We start from the raw sequence: 16,655 nt of genomic DNA on the forward strand, positions 1-16,655 counted from the left end.
CTTTTAGTACAATAGAGCTTAGACATTCTGTTCTCCCTTGTGTTAGTCAATTATAAATGTGACATCTGCTGTATCAACATAATGTGTTAGATTTTATGTTTCAAATCCTTGCCTAGACCAAGCCTCCTGCATTAGAAAAGGCATCAGAGTGTTGAGATAAAAATTTGTATTTCTAGGAGCAAATACCAATTTTTTTTTTACTTCAAAACTGGAATTGTTATGTTAAAAAAGGAAACTAAACAATCGACATAAGCATACTTGCTGAGATTCTGAGTGGGTGTAAATCAGCATCCTTTTGAAGCTATGCCAATTTACATCAATTAAGCATCCAGCTCTTCAGCTCGAGGCATACGGTATTACACAGGATAATTTACTGTATACGGGCCAAATCCTATTTGTTGTACTCATGTTGGAAGATTCAAAGAAGCCCTGTGATTGAAGGAAAAGTCCCAGACTGTCATTAAAACAATAACCTCATGAACACATAAAATGGCCCACCCAGATACAGTGTCTTGTTATATGTATTTCCCCCTCTCACTGTGCTTTTGTATAAATGATTGTCAAATAATAAACCTGCAGAATATTTTGTGGCTTGGGCAGTCTCTTCAACTTCTCTCCAGTTTAGTCAGCACTTTTGTTTCAGTCTAGATTTCTGGTGTGTGCGCAAGTGTGTGTATATATATATTTGTGTTCATGCTGTATATTTACATATGTAGGAACAATTACATTTCATCTCATTCTTTGGAAATACTTTATGTATCTCTCTCTTTCCCCCCATGCATGTGTTTTGTATTTCTTCTTTCACTTCTTTAAATTCCTCATGGTAAATAAACCCCCAGGGAAATCCTGTGAACAGCATGCAATTTTCAGATGCTCTATAAAAGACATTTCAAGGTAAAGATTAATCCAAATATACTCGATTAATGGAAAAGAAAGTTTAGTGTGAAGTGCTGGTCCAAATATATATATATATTAACTCAATGTTTACCTGAATCGGTCAACATTTGTTATGACCAGTGATTAGTGTCAATGATTTTAATGTAATTTTAAACTATTTTTAAGAAAATGGACATTCTAAATGTAACTTCTGCCACACTATTTGACAGGTAAACCGCCTGTCTGCCAACTCCTCTTTCATGCTCCTTTCATATTATTGCTTTAAAATTTTTGTTTCTGCAGGAAAAGAAAAACAATTTTTACATTCTCTTTCTACATATGGTATTCGTTAAAACAGTACAGTGAAGCTGGTTGTGGTGAATATGCTTTTTAAATTTTTTCTTATATACTGATGCAAAAATTAAACATATTTACTGTGTCCCTTTTGCTTGCAGTATATTTCCTTTTTTTAAAAGCTCCATTTGTGTTCAGCAAGACAGCCTCTTTTCTCCAAGATTAACATTTCTTATGATTGTTCCTGACAGAGGATTTACTTTCAGAGGCCCTGCTAAGGATAACCAAAAAAGGGCATGTAGCAAGACACTTTTGGCAGCTTGCATGAATTTTCGGAGCTTTTTAGGTCTTGGCTTTCTGATGAGTGGCTTCCTGAGCATGCCTAGGGAATGACAGGCATCTCTGCAGGCAGGCTGGACCCACCTTGGCTCAAGCGTAGTCATTGGCTGCTTATTAGAATAAATTGAGAACAATGCATACCACTGGCTGCCAATTGTAAACATAAGGGATATGTAGTCACTTAGCATTGACTTTTGGGAGGGGCCAAGAAAAGTCTGTAGTTTTATTGAATAGGGCTGTGTGTTAGGCTGCTGGTGTACCTTTCTTGCTGTGCTCCTGCCTAAACAGCCAGTTATTCGTTTCCTTCCTACTAGTTGAAAACTTTTCAGCTGCAGAGGTAAGGGATTAAGATCCTCTTTTTTTCCTCCCCTTCCCAGTGATCTGATTTGACTGCATTTGCTGCTTAACGTCTGTCCACAAGGCATGCTAAATGTAACAGAGCTGTGGGAATATAGTAAAAGTGCCTGCCTGCTGCCTTTTCCCCTTTCAGATGTCCATTGTGAACCACTGTTAGTGAGAGCAGATTTTAAAATTTTTGTTCTTCACGGAGATGCATGCTTTGTGTAGTGAGTGCAATTCCCAGGCGGTACGGAAAGGCTTCTCGTGGACAGGATAAACCATTGTTTGTTTGGAGGGAGGCAGAAACACAGTTGGGCTAGAATTAAAGAGGTGGTACCACACAGTGGTAACAAAAGCCTATTCATGTTTCCTTTGAATGTGCATTTAAAGGAGTGATTGGAATACGGTCCTCCAGGTTAACAGAGAGAGTTGTTTTTTATTTTTCAGCCTAAGAACTAGATTCTGAAAGCAGAAGAAATCTGCAGCAGGCAGGGAAAATATTGTCACTGATCTGATGTTTGCTGAAACAGATGTCTACGATGGCTAGCTTTCAGAAAAGTATTGACAAGAGACTGCATCCGTTTTTGTTTTCGGACTTATCATGCATATTGCCAGAATGTTTCTTATGAAGCAGGCTTTCCTGTATAAAGAAAGGATGGGGGTTGGAGGGACGGGTCTGTTCATGGGTGGGACTGGAGCTTTGTGTGTGTGACTTCCAGAAAGAGAGGAAGCAGACTTTCATTTCAATCTACTTTTGACATGCTGATACGGTCGTATTGTGCAAGCCTTGTTGCTGATGCTAGTGATATTTTGTGTAGCATGGAATTCCTCATAGGAAGGAATGATGGGGGCATAAAGATAGATGGGAAAGATTAGCTGTGGAATGATAAAAGACTGAGGGGGAGGGAGAGAGGGAGGAAAACTTGATAACTCCTGACCAAACCCACAGATCTCTCAAAGATGATTATTCTCCCATGCCCTATTTCATATATTTGTTGCAGGGATGCATGACATATATTTTTAAAATGGCTTTTCTATAGCATGTGGCTTCTTCTGAGGGCTTCATGTTTGTGGGGGGATTCCCCCCCCCCCCCCCCCCGCCCACTAAAAGGCTTTTTGGAGAATATTCTAAGAAAATGGCACTTTTTCCCCTTGGAAACATCTGGAAGAAACAAGCTATGGCAAGAGTATTCTAGATGAATTTGTTAGTACAACTAAGCATTAAATACGTCTGAGACCAGCAGCTTCTCTTTTACTAATTTTATTTACAGGTCGGGGAGTGTAAGCAAGCGTGCCTATACACACATTTATTGCAATGCTTTGCATTTGGTTTGGGAAGTATCATAGGATCCTGTAACTGCTTTCTCCAAAGCCATCAAAATGGACTTTTCTTGACCTGCATTACAAATACATTGAAAGCTGTTTTATGTGGGCATTCTAGGGACCGGCAAAAAAAAAAAAAATTACTTGATTAATGGAAGAGTCTTTCTGAAAAAGGGGCAGTAGAGCTATTTTCAAATTATCTGGGGAAGCTTATGGGTCTGTCTTCAGACATCTGTTTAAGGAGAATAATTATGTTCAATAAAACCTCTATATGTGAGGCTAGTGTCTGGCATTTGGTTGTCATGATGGTATTGGGAGAAATAGATTGGATAGGTTGTTTGAGAACAGAAGGCAAATTGAAGTAATTTGTCTTTCCTGAAAACTTCTCATGGTTGCACCATGAAATGACAAGTGACCCAACCCAATCCTGCAGCCCTTATTCACCTGATTGGTCTTAGGTGAATTCAGTATATTCAGTAACAAATATAGGTTCAGACTCAAAGACAGCTGATGTAATGATTTGCCGCATCGAAATATACTTTGGCAATGAACAATGTGAAAGTATATTGAAAAAGGAAAAGCTTTTCCTGCAGCTGCTACTTTATACTACTGCAATGCTACCTTTCCATACTGAACATCTTAAAAGAATGGAAAACACAGTATTTTATACTCAATATCGTTATGAAACGTGCTGAATTTTACGGGGCAGGTGGTCAGTTCTTTTTCATGCAAAGTGATGCAGAGGGGAAAAGATGCACTAAAATGGGGGTTTCTGTGTTCCTCAGTGCCTCGTTTACAGGCAACGTGTGGGGGGTTGCAATAGGTGTATTTATTAGCAGTGTTTCATATCAGAACAAAGTGTGGAGGGCAGTATTTTGAATTCCCAAATGTGGGGTAGGGATGTGAAGGTTTAACTAGTTAACTGGTGTGCCTCACCCTTAAGAAAAAAGGCTTTCTAGTTAAGGGTAACCAGTAGGATTTGAGCAGTTCCCTTCCTACTGCAGGCAAGGGGCTACACCAGCCCCATGGGGGATGGGGGAAAGGGAGAGGGGCACTGTGGATAGGGGCTGCTCTGGCATCCCTGCTGGTGCAGCCCCTACCAACAGCGAGGCGGGGGGAGGCATTCCACAGGCAGGCTGAAGCGGTCCTGCCACTCACCACCCTTTGTCAGTCAGCTGATTATAAAATATGTTTAACTGGTTAGCTAATTAAATGGAATTTACATCCCTACTTTGGGACTGGTTAAAGGGCTCCTCTGTACAGGGGAGAGGACATAGTGGCAGTGAAGGAATAACTCACCTAATTGAATAGCAATGGGGCCGATGACTCTAAGAACTAGAAGCAGCACATGAGCGGGGGTGGGAAATAATTTTTGAGGGGGGGGGGGCACTCCAAGAATTTGGAAAGTGATCGAGGGCTGTACTCTTCCATATTAAGAGAGAAGGTGCGGGGTCTGGGTGCAGAAGGGACCTTGTGGTAAGGGATTGAGGTGCAGGAGAAGTTGTGGTGTCTGGGAGGGTGTTTGGATGACGGAGGCAGTTGTGACCTGGGTTAGGGGACTAGTTGCAGGGGTTTGGTTGTGACCTGGAGAAAGGGACTAGGGTGTAAGAGGGAGTGGAGGGATTTGGGATGTGATCTAGGGCAAGAGGGGGTTGTGACCTGGGTCAGGGGTTTGGGGTGCAGAATCTGGAAGGGGATATGGGGGAAGGAGGGGACAGAGGGTTTGGGTTATGTGAACTGGAGGGGCAGATGGTTGGGCTGCAAGAATCCGGCTCTGGCAGGGAGACTTACCTGCTTGACTCCCTGCCAGCAACCTTCTCAATCAGATTCCGTGCGTACCCTGTCCCCACGCTGGCTGCAGGAGCCATGTGATCTTTGAATAGCTATGAGCCTGAGGAGAGGAGAGGAGAGGGGAGAAGGGTGGGGGCAGCACATGAAGCGCCTCCTCCCTCCCCCGGGCTCATAGCTGTTCAAACAGAGCCCCACAGTGGCTGCTTTTCTCAGCAGCTTGTGGGGGGCAGGCAGGGAGTCTGCCTGAGGCCATGGACTGGATCTGGTAGCTTGGTACAGGTATTTTGCCCAGGTCTGTAATAGGGCAATAAAAGTATTGGGCTTTTTTTTTTTTTTTTTTTTTTTGCAAGTTACTAGAACAGACAGTGAGTGGCCTTTGTGACATGGGTGCCAGTTACATTATTTGAACTGCACGTCTGTGGCCCCCTATGGGGCCACAAGCAGGTTTCAGGGCTGTGCCAAAATTGAGCTTCTGCTCTGGGTGGCAAGGTATGGGAGTGGGAGCTCCAACTCTACCTTCAACTCAACTCCGCAGGCCGTTCAGCTTGTCTGGGTGGGCCAGGGCAGAGGTGGTGGCAGTAAACCAATAATTGCAACATCACTGCAAAAGAAAGATCTCCCCCGGCTATCATTAAGTGTTGCCTCACAGCCATTGACTTCATGGACAGGCAGCAGCTAACCAAGGATTCACACCACTGCTCTGCCCTGGTACATCAGCACTTCAGGGAGCAGGACTAAATGGAAGGCAGAAAGCTGGGTACACGTGACCTCCCCATGCATCACCTGTAGTTGGGAGTCCACAGGTTTGTCTATGTAAGTTTAGAGGTCCCTGGGTAAAAAAAAAAAAAGTTCAGAAACACTGCTAAAGCAGGAGCATTCTAGTACTGCTCCCACGTCTTCCCATACACAAGTGGAGATGCTGCAACCACTCGACTGTAATGAAACTCTGATGCATGAGTAGATATGGAGAGCATCAGTGCACAGCATTGCTTAACAGCCATGGCTAACCTTATAGGCTACTGTCCTTCCACACTTCCTCCTGACTACTGGTGCTATGAGCAGAGGTTTATATGGACCAGAGGCGCCAGAGTACACTGCAAAAAATCTAACAAACTGGGTATGCTCTAAAACATGCTCTTGATATTTCTGGTGGGTTTGTTTTTTAAAGTGGATCATACTGCTGGGAAAGAAGCAGAATGCAGTTAGTTCTCCCCCCCCCCCCCCAACACTACCCCCATCTTCTCACTTTCCTAACAGTCTACAGACTCTGTGCACGGGAGCATTGCCAGAACAGGGGAAAATGCACTCAACACAAGAGGTGGCATAGTTTGTAGTTTGGTATAGCATGTGGCATATTTTCTGCTCTTTTATACTATAGCAAACTGCATAACAAATGGGACCCTAGTGTTGTAGGGCCTTAAAATTCCTCTTCCCTTGCAGGAGATGTATTGCACAACAGGGTAAATTCCATTGTATAACACTGAGTTCCTGCAGGATTTCTTTTCTGCAGTACGAATGGAATGTTAATGCTCCAGGACTGTGTAAGTGCTGCTTTGTCTGTAGCTTGCATTTGACATTTTTGTGGTTACATGGGCCATCATTCATATTGAGCCAGGGATTCACTTGATGTAAGTTACTACACAAGAACAGAGAGGCAAAAGAAAAGTGTGTGTGTGTGTGTGTGTGAGAGGATATACCTACACTAGATATGGAGGTGTAACATCTACCTCATGTAGACACATTTGTACTAGCTGTCTAACCAATAGAAATGTAGCTGTGGGAGTGGCCGGTCTGGCTAGTTGCCCTGAATGCAAACCTGAGGTTTTAAGAAAGAGAACAAGAGGCAGAGAATACAGTGTTAGCTGTCAGTCTTCAGTACCTACATCAAACCTCTTGAGAACCAGAGAAAGTGGAGGGTGAGAGGAAATACCCTCAAAGTGAATGTTATTTTCTGGATTCAATCCTACAAATCTTCTGTTTAAAAATTGGGCCCTAGATGAGCAAAAACTGAGGCTGGCAGGATGGTGACTTTAAAGAATGTTAGTAGAATATTACCTAATTCTATGCTACTAATCAAAGATGATTTCATCCTTTAATAATGCTCATTCTTTATAAAAAAAAAATAACAAGGAGTCCTGTGGCACCTTAGAGACGTAGGGTATGTCTACACTACAAAGTTAGTTCGAACTAACGGACGTTAGTTCGAACTAACTTTCATAGGTGCTACGCTAGCGCTCCGTTAGTTTGAATTTAATTCGAACTAACGGAGCGCTTAGTTCGAACTAGGTAATCCTCATTCCACGAGGATTAAGCGTAGTTCGAATTTACTAGTTCGAATTAAGGGCTGTGTAGACCCTTAATTCGAACTAGTGGGAGGCTAGCCCTCCCCAAGTTTCCCTGGTGGCCACTCTGGCCAACACCAGGGAAACTCTACTGCCCCCCTCCCGGCCCCGGACCCCTTAAAGGGGCACGGGCTCGCTACAGTGCCCGTGCCAGGTACAAGCCTGCCAGCACCCAGCCAGCAGACCCTGCACCTGGCACGGCTCGAGCCACCCACCTGATGCCCCCCAGCCCTCCCCCTCTTCCCGGGACTAGGCTGGTGGCTCCCGGGAGCTTGCCCGGGACCGCAAGAGGCGGGCATCCGCCTGGGCTAGTGCGGACATCGCGGACCTCGTCCACGACCTCCGCACTAGGCACAGGAAAGTGGCCGTCTAGGGCAGGAGAGCTGCCAGCCTGGCCACCCAGGAGCAGGTGTGCATGAAAATCAAGGTGGTCCACTGAGACCCCCGACCCTGAGCCCTGAGCTTACAGTGGCCATCCTGGGTCAGACCAAAGGTCCATCTAGCCCAGTAGCCTGTCTGCCGACAGCAGCCAACCCTAGGGACCCTGAAGGGGATGGACCGAAGACAGTGACCAAGCCATTTGTCTCATGCCATCCCTCTCCAGCCTTCCACAAACCTTGGGCAGGGACACCACTCCTACCCCCTGGCTAATAGCACTCCATGGACCCAACCTCCATGACTTGATCTCACTTCCCTTTAAACTCTGTTCTAGTTGTAGCCTTCACAGCCTCCTGCAGCAAGGAGTTCCACAGGTTGACTCTTTGCTTTGTGAAGAACAACTTTCTGTTACTAGTTTGAAGCCTGCTACCCATTCCTTTCCTTTGGTGTCCTCTACTCCTTCTATTATGGGAACTAATGAAGAACTTTTCTGTATGCACCCTCCCCACCACACTCATGCTTTTATAGACCTCTATCCTATCCCCCTCCATCTCCTCTTTTCTAAGCTGAAAAGTCCCAGTCTCTTTAGCCTCTCTTCATATGGGACCTGTTCCAAACCCCTCATCATTGTAGTTGCCCTCCCCTCTCCCACCCTCTCTCTTCCCCTCTCCCATCTCCTTTTCCCAGTCTCCCCCAGTTTTGTTCAATAAATAGAGATTCTATTTTTGAACACAATTGTCCTTTATTTAGTACATCAGGAAGGGGGGCTAGGGAGGGGTAAGTGGAAGGAGGTGAGGGAGGAATGGGGTACGAGCCCCCAGTGGGGAGGACTGGGCTGGCTCTGTGGGCTCCTGGGGGTGGAAGCTCTCCTGCAGCCCTCCAATAGCTCCCTCTCCCCAGATGGCAGCCTGCGGCAAGTGCAGCCGGTCTGATGGCCGAGTGCTGTGATGTGCCCAGTGTGGGTACTCCGGGCAATCCACGCCAGGACTGCTTTGCAAGCGGGGCACCCCTGAGAACTGTCTGTCCAGGGTGGGGGTCAGGTCCCTTTAAGCACAGCTCTCGGCTAGCCTGAGACAGCAGCTCCACACTCTAAGTCCTTATCTGATGCCCTACCGGCACTGCTTCCGGCCATCCTTAACCCCGGTTCAGGGTCCACTTAATGTGGACATGCTAGTTGGAATTAGCAAAACACTAATTCGTACTAGTTTTTTAGTCTGGATGCGTTAGTTCGAATTAGCTTAGTTCGAACTAACTAATTCGAACTAAGTTAGTTCGAACTAGCGCTGTAGTGTAGACATACCCTAACAGATTTATTAGGATATAAGTTTTCTTGGGTAAAAACCACTTCATCAGATGGATTGAAGCAGGAGTATATAGAAGGAAGAAGTTGCTTGTGTTAATGAAGCTAATCAAGTCAGGGTGGAAGTGGGTCATTCGTGGCATTTGGCCTGGAGATGTGAATATTCAGAGAGGAGAAATTGCCTTTGTAATGTGTTAATAAGTTGAGATTCTTATTCAATCCTAAATTGATAGTGTTGAATTTGCAAATGAATTCCAGTTCAGATTTCTCCCTTTGTAACTGGTTTTTGAAATTTTTTTTTTGCAGAAGAATGGCTACTTTCAAATCCATTACTGAATGTGTAGGGAGGTTAAAATGTTGTCCTATGGGTTTATGTGTTGTACCATTTCTAATGTCTGAATTGTGCCCATTTATCCTTTGGCACAGAGACTGCAATTTAGCCAATATACATGGCAGAGGGCCATTGCTGGCACTTGATGGCATAGATCACACTAGTGCATGTGCGGGTATATGAACCCCTGATGTCGCAGCTTATGTGATGGTGCCTCTTGTATAGATATGTGGATAGAGTTAGAAATGGGTTTTGTTGTAGGGGTAGGTTCCTGGGTAAGTATTTCTGTGGTACATTGTGTAGCTGCTGGTAGAGTATTTGTTTCTTTATAATAACTTAATGGATACTTTCAAAACAAAATGTGTTTCCTTTAATCAGACATACATCTGCATTTGAGTGCAGGCACATAGATAAGTGTGCTCATTGGTACTGAGCTTTTGGCTATTTTAGTACAAAATTTTCATTCACACCGACTAATGGGTGGCTATTGGCTATTGTGGCTTCTACCTATAATGTCATCTACCCTGTGGGTGAGAGCATGTGTGTAATTATAGCCATTGCTGGTCTCAGAGAAAATTGTCTGAGAAGGGTTTAACTGAAGCTGAAATTTGACTCAAAGGCATTTGAAGATCAGATAAGATCTGACCTTTCCGGATGAAACATTGAGGTCACTGAGGTCACATGACTGTTGAACTCTGTAACTCTTTCTTTATTTTCAGTTTTTTTTCTGAAGCTTCCGTATAAATTAGCTAATCAATATCAAGAGGAAGAGAACAATTGAGATCTTTTGTTTGGGAACATTTAGACATATTGGCAATCTGCAGTCAAGCCACTTACCTCAGTGGCTGCTGCAGTCACCAGGGCAAGGGGTGCAAAGGGGCCCACCCTCTATTCTGGGTCCCAACCCAAGGACCCTAAAATCAGCAGCCCCTCACTGTTCTTCCTCCTCCTCCTCTGCTGCCACGTCCCCTGTAGCCCTAGCACTTAATCTACCCTTCCTTTGCCTTATTCTGCCTACAGTCAGAATCTCCTTCTGCTCTGTTATCCTGCCCAGTACTTCCCTAGCCATGGTGCTCTCCAGCAGCCAGTTCCTCTGCTCTGCTGAGCTGCCCTTTTATATATAGCCCCTGCTAGCCCTGATTGGCTCCTGCAACAAGCCACCACCCAATTGGCTTGCTTAGTGAGCCCTTCCCTAATTGGAGGGTTCTGTGCAGGCTCCCTCTGGCCTGCTTTAACTGCTCCTCCTCCCAGGCTACATCTAGACTGCATCCCTCTGTCGACAGAAGGATGCAAAACAAGCACGTTGAAATTACTAATGAAGCCAGGATTTAAATATCCCATGCCTCATTAGCATAAACATGGCTGCCACTTTTTTCGAAATGGAGGTTTTTTGAAAAAAATGGCAGTCTAGATGCGGATCTGTCGAAAATAAAGCCCTTTTCGACAGAACCTGTATTCCTCAAAAAATGAGGTTTTCAGGATCTGTTGGAAAAAGTTTTATTTTCGACAGATCCACATCTAGACTGCTGGTTTTTTTTCGAAAAAAACTCAGTTTTGGAAAAAAGCAGTGGCCATGTTTATGCTAATGAGGTGCGGGATATTTAAATCCCGGCTTCATTAGCAATTTCGACGTGCTTGATTTGCATCCCTGTCGACAGAGGGATGCAGTCTAGACGTAACCAGAGTGGGGCAACTGCCCCACTACAAAGTGAGTTTGGTACTGGTGAATGGGGGTGAATTCACAGCCCTTGCAACTAAAGTTTATCTATAGACCTGGCGAAGCAGTAGCAATGTAAACCCAGCAACACTGCTCCTCCAAAGTATCTCCAAGAGAATGTGTGACAAGCTCTGTCTCCAGGCCCATTCAGTCTTTCATCTCTCAGCACATGCTACCAGTATGAATGGTACTTGAACAGTAGCAGTCGTGGTAGAGCTAGGTAGAAATTTAATCTTTTCTCTACAATCTTTCCCAATATTTTTGACTGCGCAGAGTTGGGGAAGCCATTTTTAATTACTGAGTGTACTGGTTGTCATGTTCTTAAAATGCCAGAGTAACAGTCAGGAGATGTGGGTTCTGTTCCAGGATCTGCTACAACCTTCTTGAGACTCATTTGATCTCCCTGCCCCAGTTTCCATATTGGTAAAATAAATCCCTCCCCATGGACTAGGTACAGTGAGGTTATGAAGGCGTATTTCATTCTGGTTTTGTCGTGTGTTTGAGGTTCTGGGATGGAAGTCCAAAATGCTGGTAATAGCTATTTTTGAGACAATCTTTTACACACTACACGCTACATACACTCTCCTTAGTGGAATTAGATTAGGACTTCAGTTAGTCATCTAAGAGCAGTAACTCCTGTGCTAACAGAGGAATTTTGGTTCAAAACAAAGCAGAACCAATAGTAACCAGTTGAAATGTCAATTGCAGTCAGTGGCCTAGGCTTGCAGAATTACATGGTTACAGAATGGTTCGCACCGTTACTGCAACGGCATGTGCAAGTGCAGGGGAGCCGACAGAGGCACCAGAACTCTGGGCAAGGCTGGGGGAGGGGCAACTCTGTGTTTTGGAAGGGGCAGGGCCTCAGGCAGAAGGAGCGAGGTTAGGGCTAGCTTCCCCCAGGGAGCCCTCAGAGCTGCCCGGAGCATGCGTTGCCTCCCCCAGGCAGTCCTTAGTGCTGCTTGGAGCACACTGCACAGGGCTTCTGCAATGACTTGCAGGGCCCAGGGCTCCAGCTGCTGCCACAATCGTGGTACCTGGCAGTTCCAGACGCTTTTGTATTGCCGGGTTCTGGGGCAGTTGCCCCCTTGCTCCCCTGTCGACAGGCCTGTGCAGGTGCAAATGCTCATTTACATTTGTCATGTTAAATGCATGTTCTGAGAATGTGAGAGAAGATGCCTTTTTAAATTCATTGCAGAGATGGGCTTGGAAGGTGAATAACTATTGTAAACAAACTTGTGAACATTTATCTGCTTGTCTTTTCACCTAGGAGCATTTGAGATCAGAACAATAGTAGCTAGGACAGGCATCGGTGGGTAAATACCCTACTTGGAAAAGATTTCACTGAGTGGAGACTTCATTACATATTTCCACACCCTACGTCTACAGAATATGAATAAGAGTTTTTCTCATGACATAATTGCAGAGTGTGAAGCAAAAAAAAGGAACCCTCCCATTCAGACACCTTCTTCTGATTTATATCCTTAAACAGGAAATAAATCATATGTGAATTGAGCTCAATTTTATAAATGTATCTGTGGGGCAATAATGTTTTACCCTAAATGCTCTACTTGGATCTATACCAGAGGGTATTTTTACAGCCTAACAAATACAAAATGTTGGGACTCCTGTGAAATGCAGCAAGATAACTTGGTTACACACGTGCACCTCCTCCAATCCCCCTTCAATAAACTGGATAGTCAAAGGACTAGAAAACAGATTTAAATGTAAGATGAGGAAGCAAACTTTTAATGTTAGATAATTGGGGGGAAATGCTGCAGGTTGGGGAAATTATTGGGTTTACTATTTATATAATTACCATAATTTTCATGGAATTAATGAGGAGCACTGGAAATGTGTCTGTTCTTCAAATAATGTGCGTAGGGGGAAACTTTCCCTGTGGGCCATCCCATAACTACCTACTGTGAGGTTACTTTGCACCTTCCTCTGAACAGCTGGTTGTAGCCCTTCTGAGACAGGGTGCTGGACTAGATGGACCGCTGGTCTGATCCAGAATGGCAGTTTCTGTGTTCCTTTTAAGTTTCAAGGTGCAGTTCTGCTGTCCTTACACAAGCCAGGCTCCCATTACCTTCAAAGGGAATTATTACCCAAGTAAGCACATTGTGATCTGTTTGTTTCGTATTTTCAGTGTTTTGAGGTTGACACTGTCCTTATATGAATGTGAATGCAGTGGGGCATATTACTCCTCTTCTTATTTCTTTGCCGCAGATAAGGAATGGCTCACTAGGGTGGAATGCTGCTACAGTGAAACGGTTCCCTCCCAAAAAGTCAGGATGGTCAAAATATCCCATAAGCAATAGTAGGATATAGCTTCCCCCTTCGTCTCATCCCATAAGCAATAGTAGGACATAGCTTCCCCTGTAATTGCTTAGAGTAAAGCAAACAGCTAGTGGGTGTTCCTTGGAAAGTGCATATGTTCATTTTCTATTAAAAACAGTGGCAGCAGGCACAGCTTTCCTTCATTCCCTTGGGATTAGCAAGAGCTAATTCCTCTTTACTTCCCTTCTTTCCCCACACCCCCATCCCTACATAGGGTCGCCAGGTGTCCGGTATTCACCCAGACAGTCCGGTATTTTCGGCTCCTGTCCGATAAAAAAATTCAGAGACTATGGGACACCTAAAATGTCCGGTATTTTCAGAATTTTTCCCCAGCCAGGAGGCAAAAATGCTGGGCACCTGGCAACCTTACAAACACTCAGCTTCGCCCCTCCCCCGACCTCAGCCCCCTTGCTTACCTGATTCCTCAAGGCTGCCGGCCAACCACTCCTCTATGCCTATCCCTGCACATGTTTTAATGCTTTTTTTTTCCTGCTCAACAACTTAGGTCTTCCCCCCCTTTTTCCCCTTCAACGGAATTTTTTCCCGTTGTGGTTTTTTTTTTTTTTTTTTTTTTTTTTTTTTGAGGGCGGAGGGTATTCGGTATTTTTTGTTTCAACCATCTGGCAACCCTATCCCTACAATGAGCTAGCGACACCCTCTGCCTCTGCTCTGATAGGAAATCGCATTGATATTAAAAATCCGTGCTCATTCAAACTGGGACTGAATCTGGAATCTTGTTCTAATCCAATTACAAAGATAGCAGTTTAGGAAAATGGTTTGTGGAATTTTTTGAGAACTTTGAGAAAGGATCTGGCTGAGACAATTTTGAGATACAGGGGGAAGATTTTGGTCAGCTCTTATTCTATCTGAATAGCTTCTCCCATCCATTGCTGATATCACAAGATGCCTAATGGAACATGGCAAAATTCTTCTTTTGAATGCGTGTGCAATTTCTGATGTTCTGCCTTCTTATTCCCCAGATAGAGAGAGGAGTTGCAGGCACATAGGGTAGTAGAATTTCAGAGTTTAGGTTCTTTATGCAGCTCTGTGAGCAAATTTTAACTTTAGATACATAGCCATACCCCTGCTATGAAAATTATTAGGTTTCATTTAGAAGTCTGATAAACTACAGCTGTTGCTTTGCAACTTCAGTCCTTAAAACCCAGTTTTGTTTGAAGTAGGTCACTTTAATTGCTATAAATATAAATATGTGTTTAGTGATCCAGTTGAAATGTTGCCATGCATTTTTGTGGCCGATACATAGTACATGGATAAAAGAAGCCTAATTTAAATCCTTCTTTAAATTTAAAACATCAGTTATCCAAATTCTGATATCAATTACAGTGGTGTAAAATTGCTAAATGGTGTAAATGAGAACAACATTTGGTCCCTGTTTTAACTTGGACATCTTTTGGTCAGATTCGGATCTTAATTTGTACCAGTTTTACACTGGTGAAACTCCATTGCCAGTGAATGATCTTTATATTGGTCCGATTCTGGTCAAAATGATCCTGGTATAACTCTGGATTATCTCTAATTTCAGTGAGATACTCAGGATTTATGCTGCAATAATTGAGTTCAGGATTTTTCCAACTTTCTCTGTTTCATATACATTATGGGTCTGCAAAAGCTCAGGTCAGAATTTTTCCTACATTCAGTGGCGACCATTCATCAGAAAACAATATTTCATACAAGATAGGGCATTGCAAAATCAAAAGCCAAGTAAAATTCCATTGCTCATTCGTTCCCTGGTGATTAAAAGCCACTGCCATATATGGAAAGGTCTGAGCTTCATTCAGTGTAACCGTAATAGTAAATGGCTTGTTCACCAGACACCAGATACAAACAAGGGATAAGCCATTGGGAATTATGGTTTATCAGAGTAAAAAAGAGAAAAGCAGCAGAATAGTAGTTCTTGCAGCGTTCTCTACTAAAAGTGCATTAAAAGCTCTGTTAATGGGTTTTGTTACAGTATTTAGATTCTGGGACTATATAGAGAGCAGGTTTTAAAAACCATGGGCCACATCTTCAGCTGGCATGAACCAGCATAGATCCATGGAAGTTAATGGAACTGTGCTGATTTGCAGTAGTTGAGGTTCTGGCACAATGGATGAAATCCTGTTCTCATCCATGGATAGAGGTGCAGTAAATGGGAATTCTAGTTTAGAGGGGGAAAGGCAATGGAGAGTGCTATCGGGTGGGGAAAGGGGGCAGGTCTCACCCCCTGCGTGTGCTGTCTCTGTAGAAACAAGAGAGGTTTTTGGAGGGATCAATGCACACTGATCCTCAGACAAAACTCTCTGGCTAATGGTTTAATAAAGGCTGTGGAATATGGTTCATTTTGGAAAAGGCACCAATCCACCCCCAAATACCCAAAGTGAAATAATGCACAGACGGCTTAATACATGAAGTCATCCGAACAAGTGTGCATTTACTTTTTACTACTGTGGGTTTATTTTCTTCACGGCTAGGTGGGAGAGGTTTGGCCATTCAACTCCTGTGACACAAAATAACAAAACCAGTATACAATTGTGTGTGTGTGTGTGTGTGTGTTTCACAGGGAGAAAGATAGAAAGGTGGCTGCAGCAATGACATTTTTTATAGGATCTGCTTCCTACCAGAATTTTTGGGTTGTTTAAAATAAATGAGAAATGGAATTATCTGTGCCACGTAGATACATTTGGAGACCATGGACCAGTTTCTGATCTTGGTGAGGCTGATAGGAATCCAGTGAGTGATAAAGTTTAAAGCTGGCAGACCCATTTAAATTATCTAATCTGATCTCCTCCATAATGGATGCCATTGAATTTCATCTGGTTACTCCTGTAGTAACACTTATGAGTTCTGAGAATTTACAGTGGCATAGCTGAAATCAGAATCCACCCCCCTTATATTTCTTTTAATGACAGAATAGCAGAAATCCCAGAATCAGTTCTGTCAACTGGCTTTTCAATATGGTTATTTTTTTTATCAACTGGGAGCTGCACAGAAACTCAGTTCACATAGATTACTAGCCATCAGATGGTAATACCTTTGCCATTACCAATCCGGGCTGGACATGAACCAGCAACATAGGGGTGGTTTGGATTCTCATAGCCAGAGAATGTCCCTCTGAGATAAAGTGTCATGCTGGGTCAGACCAAAGGTCAATCTAGCCCAGCATCCTGTCTCCTGACAGTGGCCAGTACCAAGTGCCACAGAGGGAGTGAACAGAACAGGTAACCATCAAGTGATCCACCCCCTGTCACCCATTCCCAGCTTCTGGCAAGCAGAGGCTAGAGACACCAG

General features: G+C 43.9%; 1 protein-coding gene across 6 annotated transcripts in view; it reads left to right on the forward strand.

The window, feature by feature from the left end:
* The first annotated feature begins 1,549 nt into the window (after nt 1-1,549).
* The window catches only part of CALD1 (caldesmon 1), a 246,686-nt gene continuing 231,580 nt past the window's right edge, over nt 1,550-16,655 (forward strand). For 3 of the 6 annotated variants that reach the window (XM_075897309.2, XM_025190909.3, XM_025190911.3), the window contains exon 1: nt 1,551-1,846. The gene's annotated coding sequence lies outside the window, so the exon portion shown is untranslated. Of the gene's footprint in view, nt 1,847-16,655 lie in introns of all 6 variants that reach the window. The other 3 variants (XM_075897320.2, XM_006135483.4, XM_014579693.3) reach the window with 3 other exon arrangements.

Source organism: Pelodiscus sinensis, chromosome 1, assembly GCF_052426305.1.
Source record: "Pelodiscus sinensis isolate ZL-2025 chromosome 1, ASM5242630v1, whole genome shotgun sequence".
Classification (NCBI taxonomy): Eukaryota; Metazoa; Chordata; order Testudines; family Trionychidae; genus Pelodiscus; species Pelodiscus sinensis.